General features: G+C 40.3%; 1 protein-coding gene across 2 annotated transcripts in view; it reads right to left on the bottom strand.

Moving 5' to 3' along the window:
- The window catches only part of SHB (SH2 domain containing adaptor protein B), a 62,899-nt gene that overhangs the window by 31,031 nt on the left and 15,336 nt on the right, over positions 1-16,532 (bottom strand). The gene's annotated exons all lie outside the window — the stretch shown is intronic.

The raw sequence follows: 16,532 nt of genomic DNA, 5'->3' as shown, positions 1-16,532 counted from the left end.
CTCTCACTGAATACATTTGTGTCACTCACATTTTTGTCACTCAAATTTACCAGATAATTCCAGTGACAACGATCTTAACATTGAAGAAACTTTATTTGGAACTCACAAAAGCTTTCAAGGCACACAGACAGACCAAACATTTATGATTGGAAAGATATGGATATTTTATTAAACCAAGCAAGCAAACAGCAATCCCCTAAGTAGAATCCACTTCTTGCATCTTGTCCTGCATACGCAAAATTCCCCATATGGAGAGGGAGTGCTTCTGCAGTCAGAGAACAGGCTAACTTGTCTTCAACTAGGATAGTCAGAGCTGAATTATAAACAGCAGAACTTTTGGAATGTGGATTCAAACATTTTATATTCAAAAGCCCTAAAAAGGCAGTCCACAAAGTGTTTGGAAGACTTACTATAAGCACACTGGCTTTCTGTGGATAAGTCTGGGAAACCTAAAATACCATGTTAAAAAAATTTTAAAACCCACAGAAAACCAAAACAAACAAAAAAAAAAACCCAACCAAAAAAAGGTGTGTGAGAACATAACTCAGGAACAAGGCCTCTTTGTGGACTACAGCCAATTGCATTCTTTGTATTCTCACCTGAAAATCAGAAGTTATCAGCAGGAGCAGAAAGAAACTTGAAAATGCTCAGGTTCACATTGAGAGGTACTGAGGTAAGTACCTGATGCGTTTCCCCCAAAATTATCCTGACAGCCTGGCAATCTCTAGCAGGTGAAGGTCACATCAGAGCCAGATCTGACCACAGAAAAACCAAGTCTCACCTGCAGGAGTGCTTGCTATCAAGGCACAAGTTTTTCTGAAATGGCCCAAGCCTCTGCTTTACACATGTTCTGCTCTTGGGGCTTCTAATGGAAAATCACTGAACTGGCAAGAAATCACACTGAAGGGCAGTGAGCTGTTTGCTCCAGGTGTATGAGTAGGCAACACATCAACCAGTAACTTGCCCATTTGCCAGAGGCATAAGACAGTTATTAATGCAAAGATCACCCTGATATGAACATTTGCTTCCACTGAATTAATTCCCAGATAAACACATCAAAATACTTAGCCAACTGCTTACTTAATCCAAGCCTCACCATTAATGTTTCTTTTCAGATCCAGTTTGGAAAGACAATCTGAAAATCTTTCAGGACTTGGGATGCAGAATTCCCATTTTATGACTGCAAAGTCTATTCACCAGAGAAGCTGAGTTTTACTTCTGTTCAAATTTCACCTCAGGTCACCAGAAATCAAACTGCTTTTTACTCTGCTTCCAGATCCAGCTGGATGCCTCCAACTGCTGGGACACAAGAGAGCACCAATTATATTCCAATGGCAGGGAGGGCTGTTTTGCTTTGAGACTGCAGCAACTGCCACCCAATGATAACGATGCCAGATTTTGCTGCAGGAAGAGCTGGATATGAGAAGATCTTCCTTCCCTCATTTTTACTTCTGAACAGAAGCCAAGTGACTCAGAAGTGAGCCACTTTCCAGGAATGAACAGATATTTGTTCCCCTGCCTTGAAGTGAGGGCTTGGCATAACCCCATGATGTGAAAACCAATGTCTTCAAATTGCCTGCATCATGCCGGAAATACCACTAAAGTCCAAGTATGACTCATTACCCCAGGAAGAAGCATTCAAAGCAACCTTACATTCCAGCAGTCCTGATAAAGAAAAGTTGCTAGGCCAGTCAGAGCAGGAGAAGGCAGGGAGAAGACTGTTTATGACACGTATCAATAAAATAGCAACAAAAACCTTTAATATTTTCCACAGAAGGTATGTACCAAATTAAAACAAGTAAATATTACCCTGCCCCAGAAGACAGGAAGCGTACGTTTGTCGTTTTGGGTGGGGAGGGGTGAGGAAGAGGATGGGTGGGTGTTGGTGGAGTCGAAGGAGGTTAATTAAAAAAACAAAACACGCGGGAAGAAAACCTAAATCCTGGTGGCCTGCAAGAGCAGCAGTACTGCTTCCAAAGGACATGAAAATTATCCTTGGAGATGTATTTCTCTTTTGGCAGAGGCAAAGAAATAAAAAATTAAATTTCTTCAGTTCCCCGGAGGCAGAAGTTCATTCTACAAAGCCTTCCCCCTCAACACCTTATTTTCTGATAAGCAAGCAGTGATTAAACACTCTAACTGGCAGTTTAAAATTCTTAATTTCTGCAGACTTTGCCTCTTTGGAGGTGCTTTCATGTTGCTTACCTGCTTACCCCGTACACATTTTTAAGTAAGACACAGAAGAGGAGTAGGGATGCCCTTTTGTTTAGATGAGAGGAAAAAGAATCCAAAAAACTCCACACGAATGTACATTTACTGCTGCTTGACCAGGAGCCAACTCCAGATGCTGCTACAGACAGTTACATCACAGTGCTGTATTCCTGGTTTGTTTGTAAGTTTTCTTGACCTGTCTAATCAGGAGTACTGACCCTTGGAATTCAAAGATCATTGCTCCAGGGCCTAAACAGAGCAACCCAAGTGGCAATAGTGCAAACCAGAAAATTCAAGATCCTCATTCTGAAACTTCTAAGATGTGTAAAAGAGAATTCATTTCTTGTGGAAAGAGGGAATGGAAGCCTTCTGGGAAACAGAGTGCTGTGGTGGGATTTCCATGTACACCAGTTAACAGAAGGGTTCTCATCAGCCCAGGACACTAACTACAGTGTCCCAAAAGATTTGCTTTAAGATTAGCACAAACAGAATCAATTCTCCTTAAAAGCCATTCTAATACCAAAGTCTAAATGCCTATTTTAAACAAGCTAGAACTGTCCAATGTCACAACAGAGAAGTTTGTAGTGAATGTGACTGTTTCCTGCAATTAGATCAGTCTTGCTGCTCATGACTGCTACTGATGCTCCCTTGCTAGTACTCTTCACAAACACAGTATCTCACCTTCACAGGAATCACCTTGAGAGGAAGAGTGAAGGAAGAGAACATTCATAATTCAAATGCCCTTCAACACTCATACAGAAGGAAGACATGTCTGCCTGTGAGAGTCTCTGTTTGCTGAAAGCTTACTCAAAAGAATCAAATGAGATAAGCACTGATCAAAATTATTCTTTTAGTGAGTATAAATAGATATATATTTATATACTCAGGATAATATTGTGAGGAATAACCAGATGTAAGCAAAAAGCAGTTTATACGACCAAGACAAAATATGCAGCTGTTTCCTCATAGCTGGAGGTTTTATTCTATGAGAATTACACAAAAGGGAGTTATCTACTCTGCATGTAACTGACCTTGAGCATGGCCCTACTAGGGATGTGGGAGAAGGCACAGAATGCTAAGTAGATAGAGGCCTCCCTGCAGACTTCCTCCCCACTATGGCCTGTGATACAAATAGTGGGAAGAAGTTCCCTACAGGTACAACTTATATGGCAGAGTAAGGCGGTAGACTTATGTAGCCAGAAGAAATGCCATATCTGATTTAACAAAGTCAGATGAGAGGTATTCTCAGCTAGATGAGACATATCTTCTTTTAGCCACCTGCTAGCATTTGCAATACAGGTACAAGGCTGGGATAAAAACTGCTGCTTAGTAACTCCTGGAACAGATTTATTCCATAGACCCAGTGGCTGCATCATTAAAAAGAAATGTGAATTGTACACTGTTTTCATCCAGCCTGTGAATGAGTGTGTCACTATGATTAAAAAAACCCAAAACCTAACAACCAAAAAAAGCCCAAAAAACCCCAACCATCGGCTCAAAAAATATAGCCTGGAACTTCTCTGATGACTAATGCCCATTATTTTATCTTTATTAGTATCTTTCTTTTTAAAAATTACTATGAAAACAAAGAGAAATCAAAGCTTTGGAAGCAGTATTGAATTCATTTACAAGAGCTCTTTCCCCTACCAGCATTCCAGGAAGAGCAGGCACTATCAGGAGTACCAAAGGAGTCCTTTCCTCCTTTGGCAGGACTTAAAAGCCACACAGCATCTGCATGCTAAACCATCTGGTTTTATCTTGTTCACTGCAAGGAACAGCCAAAGCGATTACTTGCCACAGGGATAATTTGCAATTTTTCAACTGCCAAGTTGCAAGCTGCAGAGATCAGCCACTGTGGTTATTTACAATTTTGCCCACTTTTACATGCTTTCCCCAAGGGAAGTGTTGTCCTAGTTGCAATCTTTCTGTTCTGTCATTCAAGCTGAGTTACTGGGATAATCTGTGAACTCTGATCAGTACCTAAGCACCTAATGAAGGTGAATCACCACCCCTTGGACATAAAAGCTTTCAGATATAACTCCAAATGTTAAACTCCAATGTAAACTTAAAAGTCCAGCACAGTCCTACACATGCATACAGTAAGAATCATTAATGTAGACATTAAAAACTGTCTACATTTCCTGGTCAGTCCTGGAGAAAAAAAAAATTGTTTAATTTAGAATTCTACTTTCCCATGATTAGATGAAGAAAGCTGCTCAGCTGTCAACAAATGCAACCAGACATTTTACTTATCACCATCCAAGGCCTTGCATGCATTATAAGGCAGCTGACAGCACAGAAAAAGTGACAGGGATATGAACACTGAAATTACTTGGAAAATGTCTCAATTCATCCTCTTTAGCCTATGATCTCTTTATTCATTGCATTAAGTAGGTCAGCAAGAGATAGATGGAAGGAGAAACTTGTGTCTAGCATTTGTAGTATTTCAAATACTCTGCACTGAGCTGTGCAGCTGCTAATAATCAGTATCTTGCCTGCATTTGCAGATTTATCCATAGTTATTATACTGCTCGGGTGAACCCTGACTGGATGTCCATTCCTAGTTGAAAACCCACTTAGAGAGTAATCTGTCAGTGTCACGATGTTGGGTTTTCACCTTGGACTTGAGTTATATAACAGTACAGGACATGAAGCAGTGTTTGAATGCATGCAGTATACAGTCTATCACATCATCAGTCAAGAGCATTTGTGCTCACACATATGTAACAAGAGCAAATAAATCTGGTTAGCATTCAGCACAGGATCATTAAGAACAGGGGCTGTAAGAAAGCAAGTGACAGTCATGTGCAAACATCATAAATCAGTATTTTTTTTCACTTCTTGCAATGGAAGTATCACAAATGCTGAAGAGCAATATCTGATATTTTCCACTTAGGTCAAGTCAGAAAATGTCATGTTAAAAAAATTCTTTGCAATCATGATCCTGATGCATACAACTGAGTCAACATTTTCTGGTATTTTTTCCAGTTACACTCTCATTTTCCAATATGCATCTCTAAACCACTAACCAGTGTGCATATAAATGTTTACAACACACAAAACCCTACCCATGGAGACAGTAGCGGAAAGCTATATTTTTTGCTGGGTTGTTATTTGTTTTAAGAGGATACAAAAAGATCCTTCAAAAAAGGGTAGGAGAGGCTGTCTGTTGATACACTCTAAATTCTACCATGATGCCAGGTTCTCAGTGATGGTGCATTTCGTCACTTCTAGGAAGAGCTCCCCAAAGGAAAGAGCAATAGCATGTGCTACTCAGCAAAAATATCTTACCAAATCAAGGGTATACATTGAAGACATCACCTTTCTTTTAACTTCATCTCCCTCTTCCCTTTCTGTGTCAACTGAGGCAGCAGCACAGACACCTAGACAATCTCAGGCTGCATTAGAGCCAAGTGCAGCTGCAGGACTTGCTTAGAAAAAGCTCACGCTTTCTGCCTTCCAGCCCATCCCAGGCAAGTGCAACTGTTGTTAGACTGTACAAAAGCCAAGAGCCAGAACAGCACAAAACCCACTGCTTCATCACAGAGATTTTCAAATTATCCACTCCACAGAAAAATAATGCAGAACTGAAAGCAAGCCCAGAGTTCCTTCAGGCAAACCTCATTTCCCCCAGGTTTACTTGAGTTGCTCTTAATTGTTAGTATAACCTGCAACAGCACCAGTTTTGCATGCCTACATCCTGCTTCATAAAACCAAGATGTATGTGGACTCTTCCACTTCAAGGCACCAACACATGAAACTGAACAATGCACAACCTTGTTCAAGCCCAGATGAAGACTGAGTATTTCCATCTTCTATTTGCACATTGATATTATTCAACAGATTTAGTCACAGTAGCCCAACACAGTCCTAGCAAGTAGAAACTCATTGAAGGCTTGCTAGGTCTCTACCTGAGTAGGGAATGACAGAAATTAATGCACATATCAGCACACCAACACACACCAAAACCAGATGAGGCTTACCTGATCCCAGCCAGAAAGAACAGGCTGCTCCTGCAGACAATTGCCTCTAATAATTTTAGCAGCCAGGATGGTAAAGAACAGCTGAGTTTGCATAGATGTTTGAGCTCCTCCAAAAGAGCTCTTTCAGGCAGATTTCTTCATAGCCAGAAATCAGAAAAGGAGAAAAGCTGTATGTTGTTGCCACCCTACACAAAATGCACAGAGCACAAAAGTTGTGTTTCTCACCACTTCCCACTGAAGTTTTAAGTTCAATTTATGACACCGCTGTGAAACCACATTAAAATGCTAGTAAACTGAAGTGGCAACTTGTTTAGTCTCTGTGGCAAACATAGACACAGAACCAACTGGCTGAATCTTCACCTCCCATTGACTTTAAAGGATAAGAAAGCACTCATCTGCTTTGGGGTTCCAAAATGAAAAAGGCACAGGAGAAACTGTAGCTACTACATTACGGCTGATGTCAGAAACAGACTTCATTTATTGAAGGTTTCACTCATATTTTGCCACTAGGGACTTTCAGAGTCTCAATGTAAAACCAGCAGTCAAAAATTTTATTCATTTACTAGCAAGCTAAGCACAACAAAGATGACAAAATATCAGAGATTAAAGGGTATCTTGTTCCTTCAAAGAAATACTCTTGTTTACTTCACCTCATGCCTAACTAATACTTCCCATACCAGCTTTTTTGAGCTTACTTAACTCTTCTGTACAGTGCAGATTAAAAAAAACAAAGTTATTTGAGTAAGAGAGAATATAAAGTGAAAGAATGATTGAGGAAGTTCTTCTGAGAAAAATCCTCACTAGTTTAGGAAAAAAAAAATAAGAAAAAAGGGAAAACTCCAAGCAGGACCTTTGAGTTGAGCACAGCTAGCTGGGGAAAAGGTAGAAATTCCTTCTGACTTCACAGCACATGTAATGTCCCCTAGCTGTTTTTAAAAAACAATAAATCCAGGTTAGGCTAGAAATATTTATTCCCAGGATTGTAATTCTGACATTGAACATTAAGTTGTTAATTAAAATGCTTCTCTTAAGCATTTTCACATTTCCTTTGGCTAAAAGCCTCTTTGCAAAAGAATTAGAGGAAAGAGAAAAGCAACACAAAGCATAATTTTGAAGATAACTTACAAGTATGACAAGGGATTTCTGTTTCACTTTTTGTCCCAAATGCAAGCCTCATTTTTTATTTTAGTATCACTGTTCTACCTCCATATAACAAATCCCTATATCATCAGTGACAATCTACACCTCCCATACACTGCTGAATCTTCACGTAACCAATTCTCCATGTTCTGCTTTTGATCAATGTTGCAGGAAACAATAGAGCTGGTATCAGTTTGAGAAGATTGAGAGCTGAACTGGAAAGTTGGCAAGATGTCCCCCTGCCTAATAAAATAACACTGCTCCCAGTCAGCCCCAACAATTAGTTTACAGAGCTCCCTTCCTTTGCTATAGAAGACCACAATGCTATCAGTCACCTGCACTTCCATCATACTCCCACCTGGGAAGCGCCCAGAATTCCTGCCAACAGACTCCAGAACTGTACATACAGGCAGAGTCCAGTCTGGAAGCCCATCTGTTCAGCCTCTGCTCCTTCCCCCCCCCCAAGAAGTGATAGTGAACAGTTGACAGGAATCATACTCCCTTGCTGCAACAGCATGCTTTCAGCATGGATTCTGCCCATCTAGGGTTACCTCCACAAAACTGGAATATTAATGGTAAAGTCCCTGCTCAAGCTACATTTCAGCAGACTGTTTCCTTATGCCTCACAGTCACCTGCCTGATCTTCCCAGAGATAAAGTTTAAAAGGACCAGTATTGGGAAGATACGGTCATGGCAGCAAAGCTGGAAATCGACTGAGACTGAACAAACATGAGTTCCAGCATGCTGGTCTGGGATGTGCTGACTTTCACAACCACTTCTCACTTTCACAAATCAGTTGCAGGATCATAAAATAAGCTAGGTTAAATAAGATCTCAGGAAGTTATCTTGTTCAATGTCCTACTCAAGGCAAGTTTTAGCTATGAAGGCAGACAAGGTTACTCACATTCTGGTTTCTCAGTCCTGTCTTGAAAAATTCCAAAGATGGAGACTACACAATCTCACTCAGCAACATTCTCCATAATTTGGATATCCTCATAGCGAGACTTTTTTAAAGCTGTATTCAATGAACCACTGATTTCAGTTTGTGTTCACTGCCTCCAAGCCTTTCCAGGCATGGAAAAGACAGATGGAACACTGATTAAATCAGAAGAAATCACAGTCTACAGAGGTCTGCTACAAGGGAAAATGTGAAACAGTTTCATTTTTTTATTTACTTTATCAAATTAAGGGTTTACACAACTCAACAAAACTCTACAGCACAGGCAGAGGATCCTTTAACAGCCATACACCTTCATGTTCAGGCTTGTTCTACTTAAGAGAATCCTTTGCAGCAAGATGAAATACATCTTTTCTATTCCACTAGATGACCAGAAAAGTGAGACGCCCTCAAATTCAACATATCTGGTACTAGAGGATATGGGCTGGGGGGAGGAGAGTAAGAGTGAGATGGGAGGGAGATTAAAAGGACTTGAACAGATCAGCAAGACACAAGATGAGAAAACAAGCCGCTCTTTCACCTTTCCAGCAAAAAGAATTCCAATATTCCAATGAATACTTCACTGAATTCCTTTCGCTCTCAGGTCACAGTTCTCTTTTTCATATTTCTCAAGAGACAGCTGCTGGACTTCTAAAATTACATATCCTCTTGGACTACACAGGCCTCAGTGCTGCTCAAACTGCTGCCAGAAGCATTGCTGTCTTGAAGGGACAGGCAATTCACATCCAATATTAAAAGCATCACTGCTCCTAAGAAAAGCAGCCCAAAATCCTGAAACTTATCTGTGGGTGAGGGGGATGGAGTAGAGAGAAGACCTGTGATAACTGGCAGGTGAAAACAGACACAGAATCAAAGCAGCATATTAAGAAACACAAATATAAGTCCCTATGCCAAAGGCAACGCTGCATGCAAAGCACATGTAGGCACCAAGGAAAAAGCACCTGCATACATTACACATGGTGCTTGTATTAGGAAAGCAGATTGATTTTGACAAATTAACCCTCTTGATCAAAAGTGGCTTGAAACTCATGCTTCCCTACCAACACAAATTTTCCAGACTGCAGGCAAGGTTTAAACAGCATTTTGAGCTCATGGGTTTATTTTTCCCAAACATCCAAGCATCCATTCCTTTTTATCCGCTTTTTGTGGAAGGACATAGGCTAGATTCATGAGACAGTGAGCAAGTATATTGAATGAATCAAGTTACAGTCCTTCAGCATGCACCCTCAACTACTCTACTACAATTCTGATGTAGCTTTCCAAGGTTCTGGACATCTTGTTTCCATTATTTTGAGCACAAACTTTGTCTTAATGAGAACAAGTGTAGAGAAACTGAGAAAAACTCAATTTATATTCAGGATTGTGATTCAAGTTTCACATTTAGTCAACTTCCAGACTGTATCAAGTTATAAGACCATGATGAGGGTGTTAAAACAGGGAAAAAAAATCATAAACAAAACATATTAAATTAAACATGTAGTGTCAAACGTTAGAGAGAACGCCTTAAATCTTTCTGGGGGGGAGAGACATTTAAACATATGGAAATTGTATTTCTTTTATGCACAGCTGGTTTCCAGCCCAGTTATGCACCCAGTTAAAGCAACCTCAACACACCACACTCTCTCCCAACATGAGAAACTAGGTTCTATCTTTTCTGGCATTATCTTCTCACAATCACTGATGGGGCATGAAGTGCTCATAAGGACAGAAAGCGAAGTACTGATGATCCTGGCAACTGGACATGCTTCTAAACTGATACAGTTTCACAGACCATGTAAGATCTATTGCTTTGCACAGAGAATGTAAGGACTTGCGTTAAAGCAGATCCAGTACTATTTCAAACGTGTCTCAATTCATGCACATTAGATCTAATGCCAAGGAAGAAGTTTTCTTCTGTAATTGTTCTTAGACAATTTCTTTCCTTTAAATAATTGCCTAATGGAATCTCTGTCCAAATTCCTAAAGATGTAAGAAACAACTTGAAATAGATGCTGAAGCCCAGGAGGTTTCTAATTAACATTAGATCTTGCATACTTTAAAGATGGAGCACAGCTGCTCAAAGCATATGTCCTCACTTCTCATGGAGTGCAGGGAATTCTGCACTACAGGATAGCAGCAGGTGACAGTAACACTAGCACAATGCTCCAAATGGCAGGAATGTTCAGAACACATCAGACATCCCTTCTTCGTCACTTCTAGGAAGAGCTCCCCAAAATCTCCAGTGCTGCTCTATAGGAAACTCCCAACATGTAAATAAAACCATCTTCTTACCAGCTACAAACTTACTTCTGTGTGCTGCTGATCTTCAAATCTTACCCAGTGGCTCTCCACATTACAAATGTGGACATAAGAGCGTAAGAGCACAAACATATCAAACTTCAAGAGTGAAAAGTTACCTTGCACTTTTCCACACCTTTTAAAGAAAAAAGGAAATTAAAACTTGTTCTATTAGAATGACCAGCATGTAGCCATATTCACATCGTCTGGGAATAGGACAATAAACATTGTGCTAGTGAGGAATTCACAATATAATTAGGTGGCTTGACAATGGACCAATTCTCATTTTGGGCTGATTTCTAGTCATGGCTAGCTTAGTGTTAGATCCTCAAAGAGAATTAGAATTGAAACATAAATATAGGAACAAGAGAAGGAGCTTAAAGTTTTTTGAAAACTATGTCAGCTGTTGAGCTTAGTGGACAAACTGGACATCCTGCTCCTTCTGTATTGGCTACAGCTGTCTGCCATGTTCAAATATAGACAGGCAGCAAATCTTAAAGCCACTAAAGAGCCATTACAGTGCTTAAAGATCTGGTTAGTTTGCTAATCTCAGTGATTTTCAATAGGTTAGAAATATTCTTCCTAAATTTCCCATGCTGTACGTGCTAATCTAGGCATCCTAATCAAAGCCTGTATCAAAGTAGTTATCATTGCTCTTTTTGTATTATTTGCAGTTGCAAACTTGGTGCCAACAAGCAACATGCCAGAGGCCACCTGGTAAAGAATTTTACAAGATCTGACTCACCACCAATGTGCTGTAGTGACTATTCAGATGAAGTTACATGTCTGAACAAAAAAACAGCCTTTCTAGTTACAAGGGAAACTGACACCCAAGACCTTTGAAGTAGGTGCAGGTTCATGGGAATGCTGTTTTCTCCATACTCCCAGCATTTCTGTGATGCTTGCATGAAGACTGAGCTGCTTCTCCCAGCATGTCCATGGGAAGCTCCCAGTTAAGGCAGGTGCACTGTTTTCGCTAGGCTGCCTGTCATGCATTAGAGATTCCATTGTGATGCAGCCATGGACTCTTACCTCAGTCTCTAGAAAGATGCAGTGAAGTGCAGGAAGGCATTTACTCTTCTAGCACTGTCTGCAGCTAGAGAGGAGTCTCAGCTTTCTGCATCCGCAGGGAAAGAAAGCCAAGCACAAAATCTCTAAGTGTGAGCTAGCTGGAGGTACTCACTGCTGTTCTACTGCACAGCCAGGATGACAAATACATAGATAAAGAAGAAAGGAAGAGGATGCTAATGTAGTGAGCCTATGAACAAAGCTGTGATTTTTCTTTTGGAATTTTCTCTACTAGCCCCTTATTTAATTTTAAAAAAGCTCCTGTTGACAGAATGCTCACATTCAGTAGAGCCCCTCTAGATGAAAACCCTGCCCTTCCTCATCACACACTTCCCTAAGCTCACTTTTGCTGGTAGTGCAAATGTGTCATTGGTCAGATTGATGAACACATTGAACAACACAGGCAAGAAAACAGGTATCTCTGTACCATGATCTTAATGCTCTAGAGCATCCCTAGGAATAGATTCCAGATCTTCAGGTCCTTCTCCCATATCACTCACCTAGCCCTGGAGCATGCACACAAGCTCATATATTTGGCTTAAAACTTGAATTCAGCTTTCCATTTATGGCCAGGAGCTTTTTTGTGACTTACTTAGATTTTTCCAGTCTTCAGGTAGTAGTGGCAGCATGCTTCTGTGTTGATTTGGGACTCACCAAATGCACACTGAGCACCTTCCCCAGTCTCATGGGTTAGCACATCCCACCTACAATACCTAACATTCTCAGTACCCAGGAAAAAAGTGTGACTAGACTCTTGTAAAAAATGCATCAATAGCAAATTAAATTCTTTCTTCCTCAAATACCTACTTTGTCTGTCCAAAATGATATATTTTATGCCCTGAGTAACCTTAAAAGTTACTCCAATTAGAACAGAAGCACAGTGGATATTTTATCAATAGTTCTACGACAACCTTCTTAAGTCTGTTCACAACATAGCATTTGCTCCATGAGAAATACCACGTAGTATGCTATATCTCAGGGAAAGTAACTGTTTTCAGAAATGGCACCCATTTCCATTTTCAGAATTCTAAGACACAAGAAGAGGGGTTTTCTCCCTGGCTACCACATCCTTGACACAGATGCATGAACTAGAGGCCAGAACCCCATGAAGTGGCTGATCTCTCAGGCACAGTCCTATAAAAGCAAAGGAAAAACATGATGTACATCAGAATTGTCAGGGCACAGACCTGAGGCATTTCTAGATCTCTAAGACATCAAGGTACTGATGTACCACATCCTTAACTCAACTTTCAAACCATTGTCCTAACTCAAGGGCTTAGCCTTCCCTATCTCTCCTTCCCTAACCATTCTAGAGAACAGATGACACAATTGCTGATTTGGAAAAAACAGAAGTGATTTTGCCAACACACATTTCTCAAGGTAGGCATCATCCCCTGATAATGTTTTTTTACTTCCTCTCTCACCAAACAGCCCCACCCCCCTGCTCCTTACTCAGTCATTTTTGATAATGTGGTTCCAAATTATTTTGAGACTTAAAATGACCTAAATTTCACTGTTGTTCAAGTAAGCTGAATTTTATATTATAGCATATATTATGCTATGCACCTCACACTCAGGAGATCACCAGCAGGAAGCAGGGGGCTCTCTTCAAATCCAGGCAGCAAGAAGGACAATAGATGAAGTTTATTATCTCCTTCTTGTGGCCAGTGCTCTTTATCATACCTTAAAACAACACAGTTCTTTGTGCAACGACTTGCCTGACAGCATATCTTCATCTGATTGATGATCCAAAATTGGATCCTTCTCCAAAGGCAAGTTCTAGATGCACTACATGATGCAGCACACAGACGGCTGTGCTATAGACAGCCTTGATCTGGCATTTGGTTGCAAATGTTTCATGCAATCTGAGGACTGGTGTTAATTCCATCTGAAAGGCAGAGATGTGTGGAAGAGCTGTGTCAACATGCACAGCTGTCAGGAGAAGGCTGTGGCTAGAATAGGGCTTTTAGGGGACTTTGAAGGCAAAGAAATGCACACATTTTCCCCAACCATACTCATATCCATGGATTGAAGAAACCTTTTCTCCTCTCATGTAGGGGATTACCACAGAAAGCAAGCAGATCCTTCTCCAGTATTTGACATTTAGTGTAGGCAGATGGGAGTGAATACTCAGGTGGAACCTAACTTCCCTTCCCGTAGCATTCCCTGAGAGGAATAGATGACAGAGAAGCCTGAATGTTATGGTCACCAGCACTCTGACCTGACAGTGTCTCAGCCATTCACTTCTGTTCAGATGCAACATCTCCAGCCACTGCTTCTCTGGAGAACTCTCTCTCAAGCATGAAGAACCTCCTACACCTCATCCAAGCAGTTATGCTTGTTATAGGCTAGGTAAGACAGCACAGGCTTGTTTCTGTGACAGGCCACATGTCATTGCAACAGCTACATACTGACACCGGGGGGAGAGTTAGGTCCACCTACTACTCAGGATCCTTAGAAATCAGCACCTTAGCCATCTCTATTGCTGTCATGCATGCATGCATGATAGCAGCCAGTTCAGAATCTCACTCAATGCATAGTCCAGGATACTCTATGTTGGATATGAAGATCACTAAGAACATCCTTCATACATATGTAGTTACACTGGGACATCAAATCTCCAAACAGGTTGTGGATAAGGCAAAGACACAACAGCTCCTGTGGCTTTGGGTGCACACCCAGCCAAGCTGAGACTCACCACACAGCACTTCAGAAACTGGATTGCCAGGGATTCTCTCTGAACCTTTGGCATGGACTTCCTGAAGACAGGACAGACACTTATGAATATCAATATCACAGCAGATGTGTTTGGCTGACAAGAGATGATAGCTTCTTATCAACATGCATTTGTTAGCAACATGCTCTACCTTAGCCTCAGGTCAAGTCTTTCTTTTAGAAGTCTTTCAGAACCTTGTCATTAAGGTTGCTTTTTTTCAATCATCACAACCACAAATCTGAAAAGCCAGTATTTTTGGGGACATTATCAGCAGAAAAAACTTCAAGCCCGACTGAACCTAATTCTAACCACAGACAGCATGGAAACAGATGGAGCATTCAATAATTAATTGAAATAAATCAACTTGAAGGACTGCCTTTTCTTTTAAATTAAACATTAGATCAGAACAAATTGCCTGACCACTGCAAGACCACAGAACTTTTAGGGGAGAAAAGATAAGTTCTGAATAAAAATATTAGTCATTTCAGACATCATGCGTTTCTATTCATGTGTAAGATTACCTTCTCATATTGCAATCACAGGGTATTATTTTACATGGACACCTGCTTTCGCCTAATGCTCTTTTAATTTGAGCAACATATAGAATGCACTAAAGTTTTAGGGTCCTATTTCAACCACCCTTACGCTGGGTTTCCAGAATTCAAGAGTTAGGGTGCACCAGTAAACATAGGATATCTGACAAAAAGCTGTTTTATTTTTCATCTCTCCAACAGTGCATTCTGCTGGGGTATGCAAATTCCCTCTCTCTAGGATTAAGCCATGTTAAATGCAATCAGAAGGACTTAATCAGATTAGTCAGGTTAAACAGATAGCCATCTGATGTTCTTCTATTCATCAGAGAACAAAACTAACAAACATAACAAAGAAAGTAGTAAATATTTTGAGACAAGTTAAACTGCAGTCAAAAGGTCTTCTTCAAAAGCAGCAGATACATAATAGAACTCAATCAGCAAATATAAACTGAGTCTTTAAAAACTCTCCAACAAGATGCCTTTAGATTTTCATTTATCAAGCAAAGTGTAAAGGCAACACCTGAGCAATAAAAAAAACGCCCCCACATAAAACCACATGCTTGAATATAGTCAACTGAATATAGACATCATAAGCTGATGTCATGGGGTTTTATGGGGGACCTTCTTTATCCACCATGGATATATTCTCTATTAGGATAAGATGACTGGAAACTAAATACCCGGATCTCAAAACACTAAACATCTTCTCAGGTATATCAGTCATCACCTACTGGCTCAGTCAAATGCATATTCAGAATATTTGCTCTCTCATTATAATCAATTAAACCTTATCTTCAAAAGTCCTTTTAGCATCTTTGAGAGCTCTTCATGTTTCCTTCATAATAACATGGAGCAGGTACAACATCTTATCAGTTGCACCAAGCACCAGTTAGGCAAAAGGGTGTCTTATAATTGCAAGGGCTTACAAACCCACTGTCCCTTACTGCAGCTAAGCCATGCAGTATTGTCCACTAAATCATCTCATTTGTTATGGCTAATCCGGAAAAGGAGAGAGAACAAACTCCAGTCCTAAATGCAGGAAGAAACAAGCCAATGCACTGTAAACGTCATAGTTTAAATGACAAACACTCATCACTGCTGTATAAAGAGCAAGAAATTACTTGGACTAATTTGTTTTTCTGAGAAATTGCTCAACTTACAATGAATAGATTTACACTCATGAGAAATAAAAGCTCCCAGCCCTTCTATGAGGTACTGAAAACTTCCAAAGAACAATTTCCGTGTCATTTCCTTTGTCTCTCTTCAGAAATGCTTTAAGAAAAGAAAAATAGGAACACTTGCATGAAAAAAGGATCTTTGCATCCAACAGCCTCATCTTCCCCCACTGATTAATCTTTCCTGAGGGCCCAAAACAGGAGCTGCCAATAGAAAAGGAAAGCATATAATCAACTTAACTGGGCACAAGATTGGCTTTTACCCCGAAATGAGAAAAAGAGGACCTGCTGCACAAATCCAAGAAATGTACAATTGATCTGCACAAAGATGCATGTTGACTGGTCAAATTGTCACAAATTAAAACCCTTGGCCCCATACTTCAGAACATTTTACAGACTGCACAGCCAACAAGAAGGATATTGATCCAGATAAGGAAAACACATGGAAAATAGAGTTGCATAATGCCAGTA

Source organism: Lichenostomus cassidix, chromosome Z (genome assembly GCF_008360975.1).
Source record: "Lichenostomus cassidix isolate B80296 chromosome Z, HeHo_3.0, whole genome shotgun sequence".
Taxonomy (NCBI): domain Eukaryota; kingdom Metazoa; phylum Chordata; class Aves; order Passeriformes; family Meliphagidae; genus Lichenostomus; species Lichenostomus cassidix.
Note: the sequence above shows the minus strand (reverse complement) of the source record. Positions and strands in the feature narration are given on the sequence as shown.